At 49.0% G+C, this 21041-nt stretch overlaps 1 protein-coding gene across 3 annotated transcripts in view; it reads left to right on the forward strand.

Moving 5' to 3' along the window:
* The window catches only part of LRFN1 (leucine rich repeat and fibronectin type III domain containing 1), a 135440-nt gene that overhangs the window by 69704 nt on the left and 44695 nt on the right, over nt 1-21041 (forward strand). Inside the window, exon 1 of one of the 3 annotated variants that reach the window (XM_081018750.1) lies at nt 20196-20322. The exons of the other annotated variants lie outside the window; for them this stretch is intronic. The gene's annotated coding sequence lies outside the window, so the exon portion shown is untranslated. Of the gene's footprint in view, nt 1-20195; nt 20323-21041 lie in introns of those variants that run through there. 3 annotated transcript variants of the gene reach the window in all.

Here is a 21041-nt window from a genome sequence, read left to right on the forward strand (position 1 = left end):
CCAAGAGCTCGTAAACCTTGTAGCCAAAACATTCTCTGATTTTGTTTCGCTTTCCCAGGCTTACACTCAGAGCCTTCTGCGCAGCCAGTAAATTTCCACTTCCGTTACCTAGCAACAATGCATTTCAATAAGACATCTTATCTACCACAAAAATTTGTGGAATGCAGGCGTCAGCCTTCAAGCTGCAGGCCTCTTCTCCCGGAGCTCTTGTTTTCTTTGAAACGCAGCTCCGTGAACCAGGGAATTAATCTTCCTGCGTTCACACTTTTAGCCCGAAATGCAGCATACCTTGAGCTCTGTTGCTCTGGAAAACACCTCTTCTTTCCACCAGATGTCTGTGGAGCCTCTGGCATTTCTCAGACGCTTTTCTCTTCCTCCTTGGAGCAGAGGAGGACAATCCACCAGCCTCTCATGCAGATGTCCGATGAATCGCAACCATCCGAAGGCTGCCACTGTTGGAATTCTGCCTGGGTCAGAGGAATGTGCCACAAGCGTAGGCACCGGCAGATATTCCTGTCGACCTCCCCGCGTCTCCCATCCTCTGCTGATAAGCAGGCGAGGTCCGGCGATTCTTCTCAGATGTATGAGAGGAACACACCGTTCTTCCTCTCTCCCCTTTGGTGTCCCCAGGGAGGGGAAAGAAGCAGACAGAAAACTATTTACATCATTTATTTCTGCCTCTTACATCAGTACAGAGAATCATGTCTGCACTCAACAACAGCAAGAAGAAACTCCTCCCAAGTACATCCAGTACGGGTCATATGACACACACACACTGAGCTAACATCCGGTGCTCAGTACAGAATGGACTGCCCCTTTGTTCCCATGGCAACAGTCACAAACATCCTGTCTGGCTTTCCAGCCACAAGCAGCTGGCTGAGCTGCTAGAGCCTTTGCTTGCTGCAGCATTGGTGCTTTATGGTAACACTGTGATGTATGTATGATGTATGGAGGGGTGGTCTGGAGCTCCAGGGCAGGGAATTTAAAATGTCTATATAAGGGCAGGCACACCTTTGTTCTGGGTCCTCCTCCTCTCCTGCGGGTGAGGGGAGCACCCTGTTGCAACAGATGAATAAAGATCAGGCTTACTAGCTGCTTTGAGAACAGTATTCTCTGGTTGGCCTCTGTTATTTTCTCCTACCAATAGGGAACCTACGTAAGGACTCTATATGGGCTCTTGGATACCCCATAAGGGAACAAAGGGCAGATTTTATTTAGAACAACACTCAGGTCTTTTTGTTGCGCGCTATAAATAGGCTAAACGTATGAAATTAAAAATAATTTCTTTTGCAAGAAGTCGGTTGACAATAAGGCAATGTGAGGAAGCATATTGCTAAAAACGCTGAGACAATAACAGCCTTCTTTAAATATACTAGAAGCCAGAAATCGGATGGGAGGGTGTGTGGCTGGACGTGGTAGACGCAGAGGTGTGAAAGGACTCGCGAAGGAAGATCCAGCCACTGCAGAGAAGCTGAATGAAGGCTTTGTGTCGTGGTGCTAACTGCGTAAGATTTGGGCAGATAATGCACGCCTGAACCAAGGTTTTTGAGGGGGCGTCTGGGAAATGATTATTCTAGGGCAAACTGAAAATTGAAAAATTAACACATCAGCAGGCCCGGAATTGTTGATCTCCTTACCCAACAAGAATGCGACTTGTTACTAAAATCAGCCAGCTTGCCCGGAAATTGGAAGACAGCCAAAGTGACAAGTGATTTTTTTTAAAAAGAAAAGGGATCCCAGGGAAGCCATGGAAATGATAGGGCCACGGGGGTAATTTCAGCCTCCAATGAAATAGTGGGAGAGTGTGGTTTAATGCTGGAAGCACGGAACTTGTAGAAGAACAAGCCTTTGCGGAGGAAGGATCAGCATGGCTTCTGCAGCCATGCTTCGTGGACTTTGGGGTGTTCTTTTGAAGATTTGGGAGAGAGGAAAGAAAGGACCTTTTCAAGCAGCACAGAGTGGAACTATGGAACTCCTTGCCACAGGAGGCAGTGATGGCCACCAGCCTCTTGTTGTTGTTGTTTAGTTGTTCAGTCGTGTCCGCCTCTTCGTGACCCCCTGGACCAGAGCACGCCAGGCACTCCTGTCTTCCACTGCCTCCAACAGTTTGGTCAAACTCATGCTGGTAGCTTCGAGAACACTGTCCCACCATCTCGTCCTCTGTCGTCCCCTTCTCCTTGTGCCCTCCACCTTTCCCAGCATCAGGGTCTTTTCCAGGGAGTCTTCTCTTCTCATGAGGTGGCCAAAGTCTTGGAGGCTCAGCTTCACGATCTGTCCTTCCAGTGAGCACTCAGGGCTAATTTCCTTCAGAATGGAGATCTTCTTGCAGTCCATGGGACTCTCAAGAGTCTCCTCCAGCACCAGAATTAAAAGCATCCATTCTTTGGCGACCAACCTTCTTTATGGTCCAGCTCTCACTTCTATACATCACTAGTGGGAAAACCAGAGCTTGAACTATACGGACCTTTGTCGGCAAGGTGATGTCTCTGCTTTTTTAAAAAAAGAAAAAAGCAGAGACATCACCTGGACGGTTAAGTCCAGTCAAAGGCAACTATGGGGTTGCGGCGCTCATCTCGCTTTCAGGCCAAGGGAGCCGGCGTTTGTCCACAGAGCATTCCACAGACTGGGAGCCACTGCAGACAATGTTTAGTCGTGTCCGCAGTCCATGGGACTCTGCTTGCAGTCCATGGGACTCTCCAGAGTCTCCTCCAGCACCAGAATTCAAAAGCATCCATTCTTCGGCGATCAGCCTTCTTTATGGTCCAGCTCTCACTTCTATACATCACTACTGGTTTTGAACTGCAGGTTCTAGCTTCCTTCCTTCCTTCCTTCCTTCCTTCCTTCCTTCCTTCCTTCCTTCCTTCTCTCTCCTTCCTTCCTTCCTTCCTTCCTTCCTTCCTTCCTTCCTTCCTTCCTTCTCTTTCCTTCCTTCCTTCCTTCCTTCCTTCCTTCCTTCCTTCCTTCCTTCCTTCCTTCCCCCCTTCCCCCCTTGCATGGGAATATCATTCCTTCTGCTTGCACTGTGGTTCAGCCCAGACTCCCTCCTTGCTTGAGAGCAATGATGATCGTATCTTCTTGGAGAGAGAGAGAGAGAGAGAGAGGCGGAAAACTGCAGAAATAGATGCTAAATTCCTCCCAAATCTGCCCAGCAACTAGGGGAAGAGAGCGTAAAGGTTTTCTTGTGTTACTTAACAATGAAGAGCTCCCAGGAACTGGGCAGACCGGTGGCCCCCTAAACAGTGCTGGGCTCCAGCTCCCCGCAGCCCCAAGCAGCCAGCAGGACCAGTGGTCACAGCAGGGAATGATGGGAGTTGTAGTCTAGCAACCTCTGGAAGGCCACAGCTTCCCCTGTGCCGTCAGGACTCCTGGGTTCTCTCTTGAAAGGGAGATGGGAATAGGGGCAGAGAGGATTTTCATTAATAATTATTTTGAAATAATGGGGGGGGGGGAGTTTCTAGTTTGGGCAACTATGGTGCACCCACATGGCTGCAAAATATATCCATGCATGTTGGTCGGCCACATCGCCTGAAAGAACCAGTGTGGAGGTTAGGGTGTTTGGTTGGACTAAGACCTGATTGAGACCTGGCTTCGAATCCCCACGGGTGTCAGTGTTTTCTCCGCTACAATCGCAGAGGTCACATGACCGGATGATTCCCTTTGTTATGAATTCTCTGTGTAAAGGGAAGTCAGGCCAATAAACGTCCGCTCTCTGTTCTTTCTCTCCGACAGAGAGGATGTGTGAGAAAGCTACTGTTGCAGGAATTTATGTATAGGTTGGGGGGGGGGTTGCCCCTCCAGCAGATATCATCCACATGCAGCCCACTACCAAAACCAGCACCATTGCTTTTGTGACTTATATGACTTGTCCCCACAAAACACTTCATCACAGTTTCTTCCTATCTATTCAAAGGGCCTCTGCTGCACGATACCAAATGTAAGAATTCACTGATCAATGTCTCTATGTACTGGCTCACTGGAAACCTTCTGAAATTCATCTAGACAGGTGAGCTCAGCTACTCAGCAGCCCCTCTGCCTGAGTGATAATCCCTGGCCTCCTGATACCTGAGTGCCAGACAGGTAGCCATTCCAGAAAGAACAAACCCAGATGAAGACAAAAGGGTGGGATGAACTTGGCTGGCAAACAGGGAAATGTAAAGATCTCTTTTGTTCCACTTGATGGGTGTTTGGTGGAGGGCAAGGGGAACCATGGGGCGGGGTCCAGGATGCTCAGATTACTGCCACCAGACCTCCCCTTTCATGATGTAACCGTGATGTATTAGTGATGTAGTTTGGGGGGTGTAACATGGGGATTAGCAGCTAATAAAAGTTTGGGCTCTCTTTTGTTTGGGGCTTCCATCTTGTTCCACCTGGTGGCAGGTGGGAGTCCTGTTGCAACAGTCTTCAATCAAGACCAAGCCTACTGGCTGCTGTTTTGCTCTGGTATTCTTGCTGGTGTCCTTGTTTTTTGTCCAAGGGAGCCCTCAGATTTCTCCGTTAACACTGCTCACACAACAGTTGCTTTTATTTCTTTGCTGTAAATAAAAAATGCTTGATGCTACGATTCCAACGCAACCCTGATTCGGCTGATCTCTCCTGATTCTGCGTGCACTTATCTTACTGGATGTGCGCCGATGTTTATACAGGACTCCACCAGAAGGGGAGCGTCCCGTAAACGGATCTCATCTCTGGGCGTGTGACCTTGGGGCCAGTCACTGCCTCTCAGCCTGACCTACCTCACAGGGTCATTGTGCGGTGTAAATGAGGATTTGCAAAACCATGTACCCCACCCTGACCCATCCCTGCTCAGATCCATTATTATGAGGGGGATGGGAAGGAAGTAGAGGCAGCCAAGAGGATAGAGATCTCTAGGTGAGCCTTGCAGGGAGCGTGCCTTGCTGTTTTTTCATCTTCTTGGTGTGCAAGTGTGGCAGATCTGGAGTTCCGGCACTTTTCTCTGCTCACAGTGCTTTGAATCCAAAATAGCCTTTCTCCTTTTTGGAGAGGGGGAGAAAAAAGCTGAAAATTCAGTTCGAATTGACAGAGTAATAAGAGTTACCGCCGGGATCAGCCATTCAGTGGCTTTCATTCTCTCTCTCCCTCTCCCCGGAAGAAGGAGAAAAGCCATCTCTCCTCTATCCCAAAGTGCTCTGTCAAATTGGTAGAAGCCGTCCGCCTGCCAATTGAGTGTGTCAATCTGACTGCCGAAAGACGCACCCCCCCCCCCCCAGAAATGGCCTGAGATGGCTCATGAAAGTGTGAGGCTCGGGGAATAAAAACCAAGGGGATTTCCACCCCCCCATCCTGTTGTCGCTGAAGCCCCTCTGCTCTCTTTCGGTCTTTGCATGAATACATGCACCAAAACACAACGCCCCCTTTCCCCCCCCACTCCCTCTCAACCTTCCTTTTATAGAATCCTGGAACTGTAGCGTTGGAAGGGACCCCGAGGGTCATCTAGTCCAACCCCCTGCAGTTCATGAATCGCAGCTGAAGCATCTCTGGCAGCTTTCCTCCAAATCCCAGAGGAGCACAACCGTCCTGGCGAGTAGCCTCTCCTCCATGAATTTGTCTCACCCCCTTTTAAAACCATCCAAGTTGGTGACCATCTCTGCCTCCAGTGGCAGGGAGTTCCATAGTCCAACTACACACACACAGCATAAAGGACTTTCTTTTCTCTGTCCTGAACTTTCTGACATTCAGCTTCATTGAACATCCATGAGTGTCGTGAGAGAGGAAGGATAACTTTTCTCTATCCCTTTTCTCCAGGCCAGTTTTATAAATTTCTCTCCTGTCACCTCCTACTTGACTTTTCCCTAAACCAAGAAGACCCCCAAGCTTGCTCCATCTTCCATGTGGCAACCCTTCAGATATTTGAGGATAGCTAGCATATCATATGCCCTGTTGGGCTCCTCTTCTCTAAGTCTCCCTGGTCCTGAATGGGGCAACTGTGCCCCTGAAGGACCAGGTGCGCAGCCTGGGAGTCATTTTGGACTCACAGCTGTCCATGGAGGCGCAGGTCCATTCTATGTCCAGGGCAGCTGTCTACCAGCTCCATCTGGTACGCAGGATGAGACCCTCCCTGGCCGCGGACTGTCTTGCCAGAGTGGTGCATGCTCTGGTTATCTCCCTCTTGGACTACTGCAATGCACTCTATGTGGGGCTACCTTTGAAGGTGACCCGGAAACTACAACTAAACCAGAATGCGGCAGCTAGACTGGTGACTGGGAGCAGCCGCCAAGACCATATAACACCAGTCCGGAAAGACCTACATTGGCTACCAGTACATTTCTGAGCACAATTCAAAATGTTGGTGCTGACCCTGAAAGACCTAAACGGCCTCGGTCCTGTATACCTGAAGGAGCATCTCCACCCCCATCGTTCTGCCCGGACACTGAGGTCCAGCTCCGAGGGCCTTCTGGTGGTTCCCTCCCTGCGAGAAGTAAGGTCACAGGGAAACAGGCAGAGGGCCTTCTCGGTGGTGGCACCCTCCCTTCAGATGTCAAGGAAAGAAACAACTATTTGATGTTTAGATAACAGCTGAAGGCAGCCCTGTTTAGGGAAGTCTTTAATATTTGGTGAATCGTTGTATTTTAATATTCTGCTGGAAGCCGCCCAGCGTGGCTGTGGGGACCCAGCCAGATGGGCGGGATATAAATAATAATAATAATAATAATAATCATTATTATTATTATTATTATTATTATTATTAAGCAAAATATGCCAACTCCCTCGACACTTCCTCTTAAGGTTTCCACACCCTTGATTATCTCAGTCACTCTCCTCTGCACGCCTCCCAGCTTGTTGAAATACCCTTCTTTAAGCAAGGTGCCCAGAACTGAAACACAGGACTCCAGGTCTGACCCCTAGTACAGTGGTACCTCAGGTTAAGAACTTAATTCATTCCGGAGGTCCGTTCTTAACCTGAAACTGTTCTTAACCTGAAGCACCACTTTAGCTAATGGGGCCTCCTGCTGCTGCTGCGCCGCTGGAGCACGATTTCTGTTCTCAACCTGAAGCAAAGTTCTTAACCTGAGGTCCTATTTTTTGGGTTAGCGGAGTCTGTAACCTGAAGCATATGTAAGCTGAAGCGTCTGTAACCCGAGGTACCACTGTATGTTTATCTATTCCTCATAACAACAGAGCAAAATGCCTGGTACTGGGAGGAAATCGCTTTGCCAAAATACAAATGTTAAAAGTGTGCTTTTGAAAAGCATGCATGTTAAGGGGAAATTTGTCCTGAAATTTCATGAAACAGTAAAAGTGGAAGGGAGGTCAAACCCCTTGCTCTGGAGGGTAGGACTCGAACCAATGGCTTCAAGTTACGAGATGGACTCAAGATCAGGAAGAACTTTCTGACAGTAAGAGCCCTGGGACAACGGTGGACTCTCCTTCCTTGGGGTTGGTCTGGATGACCCTCGGGGTCCCAACTCTATGATTCTAACGCTGGAATCTTTTGCACAATGTGGGGCTCTGATCCACAACCCTGAGGTTAAGAGTCCCACACTTTACTGACTGAGCTGTCTCTTCAGCGCTGATTATTTCCCCCCATCCTCATTTTAACGAGAAAAACACATGCCAACTAATATGAAAATGTGGAGGGGCTGGATTTAAAGCTGGGGAAACGTCTGCAATCGAATGGCGAGGGCTCTCTGTTTGCCAACGGGCCTCCTCTTTCGTCACAGAGCCCCGCTGCACGGCACATCTGCGAAATCCATCTCCATGGAGCCTCTCTCTCCAGAGGGAGCCCGCGAGGAAGAGCCAGCGAGCCAGCCAGAAAGCTAAAAATAGCCTCTGGTTTTAAAAAAGGTGCAGGGGAACAGGAACCCGGTGGAGCAGAGAAGGTGGCAGGTATTTTAAAACCAGCGAGGAGGGCTTTGCGCCCACAAATCTGGAATCCGAGGCAGGAGGCAGATTGCAAGGTTTGGAGCATCCCCGGAGATGGCAAGGAAAATGAGAGGCGGAAATCAGCTTGGCGACAAGGGACCTTGCGATGGCAAGAGAACTGCGGGCTACTCACCCTGAGCTCCGTGGAGGAAAAGCAGGCTAGGGATGCAGCCCTAAAAATAAATAAATAGCTAAAGGGTTCAAATCGGGGACCAGTTTACCTGCAAGCGGAGGTGATCTTAATCCACTTTAGGTATTTTAACTTTTGTATGCGTGTCCCTTTTGCACCCTGAAGCACCACTTTAGCTAATGGGGCTTCCTGCTGCTGCTGCTCCGCCAGAGCATGATTTCTGTTCTCATCCTGAAGCAAAGTTCTTAACCCGAGGTATTATTTCTGGGTTTGCGGAATCTGTAACCTGAAGCATCTGTAACCTGAAGCGTCTGTAACCTGAGGTACCACTGTATCGGGAAAGCTGGTGAATGGAATGTGTGTGGGGTACGTGAAACCTTTCACTTGAAAGAGAGGTAAAGGGACCCCTGACCATTAGGTCCAGTCGCGGACGACTCTGGGGTTGCGGCGCTCATCTCGCTTTATTAGCCAAGGGAGCCGGCGTACCATTAGGTCCAGTCGTGACTGACTCTGGGGTTGTGGCGCTCATCTCGCTTTATTAGCCGAGGGAGCTGGCGTACAGCTTCCAGGTCATGTGGCCAGCATGACTAAGCCGCTTCTGGAGAACCAGAGCAGCGCACGGAAATACCGTTTACCTTCCTGCACGAGCGGTACCTATTTATCTACTTGCACTTTGACGTGCTTTCGAACTGCTAGGTTGGCAGGAGCAGGGACCGAGCAACGGGAGCTCACCCCGTCACGGGGGATTTGAACCGCTGACCTTCTGATCAGCAAGTCCTAAGCTCTGTGGTTTAACCCACAGCACCACCCACGTCCCCTTTGAGAGAGACACCACATTCAAAAAACCAAAACAAAGTCCCCTCGAAATTGTACAGTGGTACCTTGGGTTACATACGCTTCAGGTTACAGACTCTTCAGGTTACACACTCTGCTAACCCAGAAATAGTGCTTCAGGTTAAGAACTTTGCTTCAGGATAAGAACAGAAATCGGGCTCCGGCGGCGCGGCGGCAGCAGGAGCCCCCATTAACTAAAGTGGTGCTTCAGGTTAAGAACAGTTTCAGGTTAAGAACGGCCCTCCGGAACGAATTAAGTACTTTACCCGAGGTACCATTGTATATGGAAATAGCACTGCCTTCCCCCTGCTTTGTGACTTGACCAGCCACAGCACCAATCCCCAGTCTCTCCTCAATCCTATTTGCATTTTTCCACATTCCAACAACCAACAGGCCACGCAAATCATAGAATCATAGAATCATAGAATCATAGAATCATAGAGTTGGAATAGACCACAAGGGCCATCGAGTCCAACCCCCTGCCAAGCAGGAAACACCATCAGAGCACTCCTGACATATGGTTGCCAAGCCTCTGCTTAAAGACCTCCAAAGAAGGAGACTCCACCACACTCCTTGGCAGCAAATTCCACTGTCGAACAGCTCTTACTGTCAGGAAGTTCTTCCTAGTGTTTAGGTGGAATCTTCTTTCTTGTAGTTTGGATCCATTGCTCCGTGTCCGCTTCTCTGGAGCAGCAGAAAACAACCTTTCTCCTTCCTCTATGTGACATCCTTTTATATATTTGAACATGGCTATCATATCACCCCTTAACCTCCTCTTCTCCAGGCTAAACATGCCCAGCAAAGACTGCTGAACTTACTATAACTGGAAGGAACAGCTGAAGCCGCAGCCCAGAGGCAAAGTCCCCAGCAGAGGGATAGAGAGGCAGCGGGCCAGGAGACAGGAGGGCGAGGAGAAATCAGCTGGGAAGGGAAGCTGGGGCTGGCATGCCTCCAGCTCATCATTGCCGCTGCATGCCTATAGCTCCATGCCCACCATCTGGTGGGCATTTCGCTCGTCAGAAATAAAAGCCAACGACCTTATATTATTAAAAACACATCGGAGTCTTGGCACGACACAATTTGTCTGGTTCCAGGGAGAAAAGGGTTTCAGCGTCACTTAGTGTCTAGATGAGTTTATCACACACAAACACAACAACACACACACACACACAACAGAGCCAGCACCCTCTTGGTTGAGGGGAGAGAGAAATCCCCTCCTCTATGCCACAGTTGCTCAACCAAAGGTTCAACACCCTGGATGGGTCTCCTCAGGTCACCCTCATCTTCTCCTTTGAGGTGCTGCAAATGTACCATAGTTGTCCAAACTTGCTTGGCTCTCCCAAAGTAGTAGTAGTAATAATAATAATAATAATAATAATAATAATAATAATAATAATTTATTATTTCTACCCTGCCCATCTGGCTGGGTTTGCCCCAGCCACTCTGGGCGGCTCCCAACAGAATATTGTTGTTGTTTAGTCGTTTAGTCACGACCGCCTCTTCATGACCCCCTGGACCAGAGCACGCCAGGCACTCCTGTCTTCCACTGCCTCCCGCAGTTTGGTCAAACTCATGCTGGTAGCTTCGAGAACACTGTCCCACCATCTTGTCCTCTGTCGTCCCCTTCTCCTTGTGCCCTCCATCTTTCCCAACATCAGGGTCTTTCCAGGGAGTCTTCTCTTCTCATGAGGTGGCCAAAGTGTTGGAGCCTCAGCTTCAGGATCTGTCCTTCCAGTGAGCACTCAGGGCTGATTTCCTTCAGAATGGAGAGGTTTGATCTTCTTGCAGTCCATGGGACTCTCAAGAGTCTCCTCCAGCACCAGAATTCAAAAGCATCAATTGTGCGGTGATCAGCCTTCTTTATGGTCCAGCTCTCACTTCCATACATCACGACTGGGAAAACCATAGCTTTAACTATACGGACCTTTGTCAGCAAGGTGTTGTCTCTGCTTTACATGATAAAACATCAAACATTTAAAACTTCCCTAAACAGGGCTGCTTTCAGATGTCTTCTAAAAGTCCATTAGTTGTTTATATGCTTGACATCTGAAGGGAGGGTGCCACCACCTAGAATGCCCTCTGCCTGGTTCCCTGTAACCTCACTTCTCACAGCGAGGGAACCGCCAGAAGGCCCTTGGAGCTGGACCTCAGTGACCGGGCAGAACGATGGAAGTGGAGATGCCCCTTCAGGTATACAGGACCAAGGCCGTTGAGGGCTTTCAAGGTCAGCACCAACACTTTGTGCTCAGAATTGTGCTCAGAAACATCCTGGGAGCCAATGTAGGTCATTCAGAACCATCGTTCTGCCCGGACACTGAGGTCCAGCACCGAGGGCCTTCTGGCGGTTCCCTCACTGAGAAAAGCCAAGTTACAGAGAACCAGGCAGAGGGCCTTCTTGGTGGTGGCGCCCTCCCTGTGGAACGCCCTCCCATCAGATGTCAAAGAGAACAACAACTACCAGACTTTTAGAAGACATCTGAAGGCAGCCCTGCTTAGGGAAGTTTTTAATGTCTGATGCTGTATTGTTTTTAATATTCGGTTGGAAGCCACCCAGAGTGGCTGGGGAAATCCAGCCAGATGGGCGGGGTATAAATAATAAATTATTATTATTATTATTGTATTATCATGAAATTAGACATGGCGTGGAGAAAGAGGCACGAGGAAAGCTTCTCTTCCTCTCACCTAGCACTAGAACTTGCGGGTGTTCAATGAAGCTGAACGTTGGAAGATTCGGGACTGGTAAAAGGAAGTCCTCTTTCGAGCAGCACAGAGTTCAACTGTGGAACTCCCTCCCACTGGAAGCAGGGACCGCCACCAACTTGGATGGCTTTAAAAGAGGGTTGGACAAGTTCATGGAAGAGGAGAGGGCTATGGATGGGTGCTAACCAGGATGGCTATACGGTGACAAGGTCTTCAAACCCCCGTCCAGAACATAGCTGTCAACTGTCCCTTATTTGGCGGGGCAGTCCCTTATCCCAGTGCCGTGTCCCGCTGCTGTCCAGGATTGATGATGTCCCTTAAATTTCCCGGGTTTCAAAGGAAGCAGCTCCTCTCCCTCCCTCCCTGCCGGCCAGGGAGGAGGGAGGCTCCAGCTGTGTTGCTTGGCTGCGTTGCTCACCCAATAAGGAGTCTAAGAATGACTGGGGGGTGGAGCTTGCATGCCTTGTGCCCATCAAATCAGCCGCATTGCCTGGGGACTCGCCTTTGCTCAGCACTTCCCAGCGGAGAGGTGACGGTGGTTTTCCTTGCTGCATCCCCTTTGCCGGGTTGCTGCGCTGTGGGAACCACCGCTTGAGGCTTCGTTTGGCTGCTGGCTGGGCTTTCTGCCTTTGGCTCGGAGGGGCTCAGAAGTTGAACATACCTGTGTTCGGAAAATCCCTTATTTTGGCTCCTGGTCCCTTATTTTTGAGGCTCCTGGTCCCTTGTTTTCAAATCTGTAAGTTGACAGCTATGGTCCAGAAGGTCAAGGTGCAACTAGCAGGGATGTTGGGGCTGGGACTCCAGGAACCGCGTCTGAAGGCAGCTCAGCAACCCCTTGTGATTCTTTTTTTCTGTAAACCTTGCCGCGAATAATTGCAATTAAAACACACACACAAACGCAAAGCCCTGAAGTCAGTGGAAGAATTATTAAACGTATAGCTTCTAATGGTTTAATAACTCTGGCTTTTGTCGGGGAGATTAGAGGGCAGCCCCCTTGCAGCGAAGTCTCCCCCCGGCACTCCGTTCCTTTAATGAAGTGGCACATATTGAAATGTTAAGCCAGGATCCATCAGTCTTTGACTCTGTCAAGAAGTGGGAAGACTCGCGAAAGCCTGCGGGGGTTGAAGGCAGCTTTTTGCAAGCGCGGATCAGACTCGACTTCCTTGGGTTTTTTTAACAGAGGTTGCAATGGCCATCTCTCTGGGATTCGTATAGAATCATAGAATTGGGGGGTTGGAAGGGAAGGGAGTTGGGCTGGATGACCTTTGGGGTCCCTTCCAACTCCCCAATTCTATGACAGCTCAAATGCAAGCCCCTTCTTTCCCAGCACTTCTTCGTTTCCCCCCTCGATATCCTGGCAGTCCCTCCCCTCTCATTGATTCCACCCCCAACTCGCTCCTTTTTTATAATAATTTTTATTAACAATTTTGACATAACAAATTATTTCAGCTATTGTATTTCCCCCCATTTCCTCCCCCCCCCATATCCCCCCCACGACTTCCCTCAGTTCCTCTTTCTGGTTTATTAACACATATTGTTCTCTGCATGTTATAAAAATGTAAAAAATCTCTAGGCTAGCTATCTATTATAACGGTAAAGGTAAAGGGACCCCTGACCATTAGGTCCAGTCATGGCCGACTCTGGGGTTGCGGCGCTCATCTCGCTTTATTGGCCGAGGGAGCCGGTGTACAGCTTCTGGGTCATGTGGCCAGCATGACTAAGCCACTTCTGGCGAACCAGAGCAGCACACGGAAACGCCATTTACCTTCCCGCCGGAGCGGTACCTATTTATCTACTTGCACTGGTGTGGTTTTGAACTGCTAGGTTCGCAAGAGCTGGGACAGAGCATTGGGAGCTCACCCCATCGCAGGGATTCGAACCGCCAACGTTCTGATCGGCAAGTCCTAGGCTCTGTGGTTTAACCCACAGCGCCACCCGTGTCCCTGATGTTAACCAGTAGTCTATGTTTATTCAAAACTTGCCAAGGAGTCCAACTCATTTTGTTGATTCTTTAGATATTTTGTAAAAGGTTCCCACTCTTCTTTAAAGTCACAGCTGTCCTCATCATGTAGTTTGTGGGTCAATTTCGCCAGTTCCACATAGTCCATCAATTTCTCTTGCCACTGTTCTTCAGTCGAGATTTCTTCATTCTTCCACGCTAAGACTCTTGCCGCCATTGTCGCATACATAAATATATTCTTCATTTTCCTTGGCAGGTCTTTCCCTACAATCCCTAACAAAAAAAGGCTTTTTTTAACAAATGTTAATCTCACCCCCAGCTCGCTCCAACCATCTTCCTTCTCTGCTCCCGTACATCTGTGTGGAAGGTTTATTCCGATTTGCAGCTAAGTTCCTCTTCCAAGATCTCCAAATGGCAACATTCCCATCTTGCAAGTCTCCGAGGGGAAGAGTTATATATAGATGTTTTTAACAGCTCTTTTTGATAGGTCCCCCCCCCCCCACGAAAAAAGGGCAGGGAGGAGGAGAACCACACATTTCACTCCTTTTTAAAACACACATGCACACTCTCACTTTTTTTCCTCCTTAAAAAAGAAATACTATTTAGAGTCAGGGTGTGTGGAAGCCCCATGCAGATTTATTAAGAACACAAGCTGCTACTGCTTTAGTTGGAGCCAGAACACTGGTCCACTTAGATCAGTGCTGACGGCTCTGGCTGGCAGCTGCTGTCAAAGGCATCAGGGAGCCTTGATGGCATTTTACCATCATAGTGTGGAGAGTGTATTAACTTACGGTGTGTGTGTGGTTTGGGAGCTGCACGGTCAGGGAAAAAACAATGCTGTCCAGGGTTGTAAAGACTGCGGAGAGAATAATTGGGTGCCCTCTTCCCACCTTGGATCAAATCTATGCTTCCATAAAGGTGTTGACCTTTAAAGCCCTAAACGGCCTCTGTCCAGTATATCTGAAGGAGCGTCTCCACCCCCATTGTTCTGCCCGGACACTGAGGTCCAGCTCCAAGGGCCTTCTGGTGGTTCCCTCCCTGTGAAAAGTGAGGTTACAGGGAACCAGGCAGAAGGCCTTCTCGGTGGTGGCACCCGCCCCGTGGAACGCTCTCCCACCAGATGTCAAAGAGAAAAACACCTACCAGTTCAGGGAAGTTTTTAATGCGTGGCATTTTAGTGTATTTTTGGTCTTTGTTGGAAGCCGCCCAGAGTGGCTGGGGAAACCCAGCCAGATGGGCGGGGTATAAATAAATAAATAAATAAATAAATAAATAAATTATTATTATTATTATTATTATTATTATTATTGGTGTCATAAGAAAGATGCAGAGATAGCGCAGAATAGTGCGCACCCTGGAAATGATCTCTTTTAGCTTCTGCCTTCTGGAAGAAGGTACAGGGTTATCAAGACTAGGACTAGCCGCCTGAGAAACAGTTTCTATCCAAATGCGATTTTGGTTCTAAACACAGTGTAAGGTAGTCTCTGTGGGGGTATATTGTATTTAATTATGGGGTATCAGAGTTTTTAGGGGGTTAACTAGGCTGGGATAGCTGGGATAGCAGGCTTCTTGGTTTTTGAATGTCTGGTGTAGATTTTTTCAATTCCGTTGTTCCGTATGGGACAATGACAATAAAGATTATCGTATTGAGAGACCTTTACCAACCATTCCTTGAGAAAGATTGTAGAATCATAGGACTGTACAGCTGGAAGGGACCCCTGGGGTCATCCAGTCCAACCCGCTGCAATGCGAGAATCTCAACTAAAGCATCCATGACAGATGCTTAAAAACCTCCAAGGAAGAAGTATCCGCAACCTCCCAAGGGTTGTTCTTCCTGATGTTTAGTTGGAATCTCCTGTTCTTGTAACATGAATCGATTGGTTCGGGTCCTGCCTTCCAGAGCAGGGGAAAACATGCTTGTTCCTTCTTCCATGTGACAGCCCTTGAGATGTTAGAATATGGCTATTGTATCTCCTCTCAGTCTGTTCCCCCCCCCCCAAGGTAAACAAACCCAAATTTCCAGACCCTTGATCATCTTGGTCACAATCCTCTGCACGTTTTCCAGCTTGTCAGTCTCCTTCTTAAATTGTGGTGCTCAGAACTGGATACAGGACTCCATGTGTGGTTTCAGCAGGGCAGAATAGAGCGGGACTATTATTTCCCTTGATCTGGACACTATGTTTCTGTGGATGCAGCCTAGAATAGCATTAGCCTTTTTTGCTGCTGCATCACACTGTTGACTCATGTTCAGCTTGTGGTCCACTAAGACCCCAAGATCCTTTACACATGTACTGCTAGTAAGCCAGGTGTCCTGTGTAATAAACAAAAATCTGCCCTTATTCCCTTATGGGGGACACAAGAGCCCTTATAGAGTCCTTTGCAGGTTCTCCATTGGTCGGAGAAAAGAACAGAGGCCAGCCGGAGAATATTGAGAAACAAAGCAGCTCGTAAGCCTGATCTTTATTGATCTGTTGCAACAGGATGCTCCTCTCACACGCAGGAAAGGAGGAGGAACCCAGAACCCAGGTGTGTCTGCCCTTCTATAGACATTTTAAATTGCCCACCCTGGAGTCCAAGACCACCCCCAGACACATCATACATACATCACAGAAAGGGGTGTAGCTCAAGACCCCCCCCCCGCCAGATACATCATACCTACATCACAGAAAGGGGAGGTCTACAGCAGAAATCTGAGTGCGTTGTTTATCTCCTGTCTGGCAGGTTACCTGTTAATGGTCACTTGATTGGATACCCTGGGGAGCCCGGCCAGTCTTTTGTCATGATAAATATTTAGTTCCTGAGCCAGGTCACAGGCTCACCCTATTCAAACACAGACAGACCTGCCCTTAAGACAGGATTTGTGAAGGAAAAGACAATGGGGAGGCTTTTCCATTTTCCTTTGACTTTGCAGAGAAAACATTTGGTCAGTTTGGGAGTCAGAATGGTTTCAGGGCTGTTTTCCTGTGCTGCTTCAGACATGTGGTTTATATATTTATGTACGTGTTTGCTTGGTACATTTATGAACATTTATTATACATATAAGACCTTAATTTTTTTATTTCACCTGCATCTTATTTTTGTGCATCTGGTTCTTCCTGGAATTAATTTTGTTAATTTGAGCCCTGCTCTCCAATCTGTGAAGATCATCTTCTGTCTTCTGCGGCATCTGCTACCATCCCAGTATCCAAAGCCACTGAGAGGGTGAGGAGAATTAACAGGGACACCTTTTCCCAGGTGGAATCTATGCATTAATTCTTTTTTTAAAAACTGCTGTAAAAATCCTTTTATAACAAGTTTTTAATACAGTATATATATTGAATTTGCTATTAGCTTGTCAGCGCCATCTAGTGCCACATTTGTATAATGCTCTTAAAACGTGATATTTGCAGACGTATAGCTGAGTCCCCAGTCTCTCCCCTGAGTGCTAGCATTGTGAGGCAGAAAAACTGTTCCCTACCCACTCGCTCCTTAATGTGTATCATTTTATACAGTCCTCTCCTGCAGTGTCTTCCTCGACTTTTCTCCAAACTAGTAAAGGTAAAGGGACCCCTAATCATTAGGTCCAGTCGCGGCTGACTCTGGGGTTGCGGTGCTCATCTCGCTTTATTGGCCGAGGGAGCCGGCGTACAGCTTCCGGGTCATGTGGCCAGCAGGACTAAGCCACTTCTGGCGAACCAGAGCAGCGCACGGAAACGCCGTTTACCTTCCCGCCAGAGCGGTACCTATTTATCTACTTGCACTCTGATGTGCTTTTGAACTGCTAGCTTGGCAGGAGCAGGGACCGAGCAACGGGAGCTCACCCCGTCGCGGGGATTCGAACCGCCGACCTTCTGATCAGCAAGTCCTAGGCTCTGTGGTTTAACCCACAACGCCACCCGCGTCCCTCTAAAAAGTCTCCAAACTAAAAAGTCCCAAATGCTGCAACCGTTCCCCCAAAGGCCTCTAGCTGTCCCCTGTCGGGAACAGGACACTGGGGCAAAAGAGGCCTTTGCACTGAGCCTGAACCAGGTTGCAGTTCTCTTTCGGCCTCAAGCCCTAATTCTCCAACGAGATGATGATGATGATGATGGATTACCTCACAAGGCTGTCGTAATGATGACTCAGCCAAAGCCTGCGAACCATCTTGAGCACTGTCTATAAATAAAGCTGAGGACGCTAATTATTATTAGTTTCCAGGCTCCGCTGCTTCTCCAAAGCTCCTGCTCTCGTCTGGCACCTGCTCTGCACTTCTGACACCACTGATACTTACGCAACATCTGGGCCCCTCTGGGAACTGGTGCTCATAGGGGCAAGGAGAAGGCACCCTGTTTTTCCTTTCTCCTGCTTGGATCTTGTGGAGTCTGGCAGTGTTCCTGCCCTGTAGCTGTGCCAGGCAAGGGGAGGCGATCGGGGCTCCAGGCCTTTAAGGCTGCCTCAGAAAAGCATTAAGTTGGAAGGGACCCCAGGGGTCATCTAGTCCAACCCGCTGCAATGCAGGAATCGCAGTGAACGAGGGTCCATCACCCATGCAGGAGATTCTGGGTTCAAACCCCAGCACCTCGCAGCATCAGGTGGGAGAGGCTCCTGTCCGAAATCCAAGACAGCTGCTTCCAGTCAGAGTTGACAATGCTGGCCTAGGGACACAGGAAGAAGCTGCGTTATACAGAGCCAGGCCTTAGGTCTGTTGGGATCAGGGTTGCCTTGATATAGGAAAATCCTTGGGCTCACGTGGATTGTCAAACAAAGACACCTGTCTTCTCTTCTCAGGAGGTGTCCAAAGTATTGGAGCCTCAGCTTCAGGGTCTATCCTTCCAGTGAGTACTCAGGGCTGATTTCCTTAAGAATGGAGAGGTTTGATCTTCTTGCAGTCCATGGGACTCTCAAGAGTCTCCTCCCTGTAAGGACAGATCCTGAAGCTGAGGCTCCAAGACTTTGGCCACCTCATGAGAAGAGAAGACTCCCTGGAAAAGACCCTGATGTTGGGAAAGATGGAGGGCACAAGGAGAAGGGGATGACAGAGGACAAGGTGGTTGGACAGCGTCATAGAAGCTACCAACATGAGTATGACCAAACTGCGGGAGGCAGTGGAAGACCGGAGTGCCTGGCGTGCTCTGGTCCAGGGGGTCACAAAGAGTCAGACACGACTAAATAACTAAACAACAATAACAACAACAGTCTACACTGACCGGCAGCATCTCTCCAGGATGGCATCATCTCCTGGTCCCTATACCCTTTCCCCTCATTCAGAATCTAGGAAGTTGCTTTAGTGGCACACTGGGTCAGTGTGTCTGGCTGTGGGGCGAGCCCACCCAGAGACAGTTGTGGAATTGCGGGGGGGGGGTAGACTAGATGACTCTTGAGGTCCCTTCCACCTCTACAATTCTATGATTCTATGATACTACTATAGGAATTCTAAGGTCTTATATATATAAAATAAATGTTCACAAATGTACAAGGCAAACACATACATAAGTATATAAACCACGTGTCTGAAATAGTACAAGAGAACAATCCTGAAGCCATTTTGACTCTCCCAAATTGACCTCAAATATTTCTCTGCAAGGAGGAAGGAAATGGGAAAAGCTTTCCAATTGTCTTTGGACTGCAGGGGCTTACACTAGGGTTACCGAACAGCCCCCAGATTTGAATATCTGTCCCTGGACAAATTCCGTCCCCGGAATGTCCCTGCAAATCTGTCCCTGGGAAGCATGGCAGTGGCAGCCTCAGCAGCCCGGAGCCAGCCTGGTAGCGCAGTTGGCTCTGGCTGGCTTCAGGAGCTGCTGGCTGCCGTGGCGCCCGCCCTTTTTCCTCGCCGGAAGTCCCCATATGATGTGTCTTGTGCGCAACACATCATATGAGGACTTCCGGTGAGGAAGAATGGCGGGCGCCACGGCAGCGGGCAGCAAGCAGCTCTACAAATATTTCACAAGTCTACAACAACAATAATTCTGGGCGGCCCCCAACAGAATATTTAAAACACGATAAAAGATCAAACATCCACAGGGATTTTTCACAGGGCAGGCACCATTACCGAGAAGGCCCTCTGCCTGGTTCCCTCTAACTTGGCTTCACACAGGGAAGGAACCAGCAGAAGGCCCTCGGGCAGAACGATGGGGCTGGAGACACTCCTTCAGGTATACTGGGCCTTTGAGGCCACTGAGGGCTTTCAAGGTCAGCACCAACACTTTGAATTGTGCTCAGAAACATACTGGGAGCCAATGTAGGTCTTTCAGGATCAGTGTTATGCGGCCAGTCCCAGTCACCAGTCTGGCTGCCGCATTCTGGATTAGTTGCAGTTTAATTCAAAGTTTGTGCAAGAAACTCAGGGTGAATGCTCAATAAGCATAAGAACATCCGAAGAGACTGACGGATCAGGCCATTTATCCGGTCCTTAAGACACAGAGGAAGAATGCACATTCTGAATTAGGCCTCCTTCTCTCTCCTGCATCGCTTTAAGCTGTTGGCTCAAGTAAATTCAATTGTCTCGCCTTGTTCAAAGTTGCGCAGACGGATATTCTTAACTCATGTTTACTTTTAGACATGACGGTTATTTGCAATTGTAATTATTCATAGGGCGCGTTGGAACTGGGATATGTAGCGACAATCATTTGATATGCTGGGAGCTGCTCTGAGAACAGGCTTCTGGGAGATTGGAACGCAAACACAGAGATGATTCTCTGAACATCAGACGAGCCCCGGCGGATCGGGCCGAAAGGAGCCCTTGAGTCCACCATCCTGCTCTCGCGGTGGCCAACCAGATGCCCCAGGAGCCCACAAGCAGGACCGGGGTGAAACAGCCCTCTCTGTATCAGCAATTCCCAGCAGCTGGTCTTCAGAGGTACACTGCTTTCAACAATGGAGGTAGAATATAGCCATTGTGCCTAGTTGGCCCTGAGATCTGCGTCTCCTGTTAATTCCTCATTCTGTCTGGGGCATTGCAATCCCCAAGGCTGATGAACACAGGATCAAGGGTCCGGAAACCAAGCCTGATGAGGAATGGTTGAAGGAGCTGGGTATGTTTAGCCTGGAGGAGACTGAAAGCCATCATCTAATATCTGAAAGGCTGTCCCTTGGAGGATGGAGCAAGCTTGTTTTCTCCTGCTCTGGAAGGGAAGACCCGAACCAAGATAGGAGCCCCTAAATCTTTTCCTTGGACTACTGCAATGCGCTCTACGTGGGGCCACCTTTGAAGGTGACCCGGAAACTACAACTAATCCAGAATGCGGCAGCTAGACTGGTGACTGGGAGCGGCCACCGAGACCCCATAACACCGGTCCTGAAAGACCTACATTGGCTCCCCGTACATTTCCAGGTACAATTCCAAGTGTTGGTGCTGACCTTGAAAGCCCTAAATGGCCTCGGCCCAGTATACCTGAAGGAGCGTCTCCACCCCCATCGTTCTGCCCGGACGCTGAGGTCCAGCTCCGAGGGCCTTCTGGCAGTTCCCTCCCTGCGAGAAGCCAAGTTACAGGGAACCAGGCAGAGGGCCTTCTCATGAAGAGCCTCCGTATTGTGGAACCTCCAGGCCCAGAAGCAGTCTATCTCAGCGCCTAGGAT

This window comes from Podarcis pityusensis (assembly GCF_964106645.2).
Source record: "Podarcis pityusensis genome assembly, chromosome: 8".
Classification (NCBI taxonomy): domain Eukaryota; kingdom Metazoa; phylum Chordata; class Lepidosauria; order Squamata; family Lacertidae; genus Podarcis; species Podarcis pityusensis.